Below are 1,325 nucleotides of genomic sequence, written 5' to 3'. Positions count from 1 at the left end.
CCTTGGATAGTATCCTAATTGTTCTTGTCTTCAGTCTTACCCCCTGAATAATCCATTCTTCTTGTTGCTAGCAATGTAATTTTCCCAATGAATAGATCTGATCACATTATCTTCTATCTTAAAAAAAAAACCTACCAGTAGGCTTTATTATTTGTTGAATAAAATACAAACTTTGCAGCCTTGAGTCAAGACCTTCAGTAATTTTTCTCTCTTACCGTTCAGCCTTTATTTATCATCACCACCACCCTCCTTCACAAGCACTATTTTCCAGTCAGAGCCTTAACTATGAATTCTTGCAGAGGGACAAATTCAATTTGTGGTATGGAATATGGCATACAACTTAGAGGACAACCTGGTCGTGGTGCATCCATGCTAAAAGGAGAAACTCTCTGTACCCCCTCCAAAAAAATCTAACCCCAAGGCATGACAAAAAGTACTTAACCTCCTCTGTTCTCAGAAGAAGGTGGAGTGGAAAGGTAAAGGAAGGTGAAACCCGAAGACAGACACCATGTTAATGAGCCCTATGTGGATTAGAAACCCGGGACAGGGAGGAGGACAGGAGTTACAACATATGACACAGGCTAATGGAAGATTGTAAGTCTTGGACCAGAAGAATGCCTCAGGGAAGAAGCATTTCCTCCATCTTCCAGTATGCTGCACCATCAAGCAAAGCCCAGGTCGCTCCACCTTAAAATGGACTACAGCCAAACTGAATGACTCATCATTCCTTCTACCTCCCAATTCCACATATTTATATTCATCTTGAAGGACTGGAATGGGCTTCCCCATCTCTGCCTGATGGAATCCTTCACTTCTTCCAAGATCTAGCCAGATGCCACCTCTATGACAAAGCCTCCAGCCAAAATTAATCATCTTTGCCAGAAGATTAACACCACTCTAGGTACACAAGAGAGATCCAACAATCATCTTCTAACATATACCATGTTTATTTTTGTATATGTTTCATAGCCCCCATACTAGATGGTAAGTTGCTTGAAGACAGGGACTGCATCATACCAATTCTGGTTGAATTGAGTTGTTTATTTCTTTGTTTAGACTAGTAGGTGCTCTTTTTACATACAAATGATATCTTATAACAACTTAAAATACATACTTTGAAACCTAAGCAGGAGCATCTCAATGGCACAGTGGATAAAGTGCCTGGCCTGGAGTTAGGACTTGGGTTCAAATATGGTCTCAGACACTTCCTAGCTCTGACACCGTAGGCACTTAGCCCTGTTAAGAAAGAAAGAAAGAAAGAAAGAAAGAAAGAAAGAAAGAAAGAAAGAAAGAAAGAAAGAAAGAAAGAAAGAAAGAAAGAAAGA

The sequence above is a fragment of the Gracilinanus agilis genome, chromosome 5, assembly GCF_016433145.1.
Source record: "Gracilinanus agilis isolate LMUSP501 chromosome 5, AgileGrace, whole genome shotgun sequence".
In the NCBI taxonomy this organism is placed as follows: Eukaryota; Metazoa; Chordata; class Mammalia; order Didelphimorphia; family Didelphidae; genus Gracilinanus; species Gracilinanus agilis.
Note: the sequence above shows the minus strand (reverse complement) of the source record.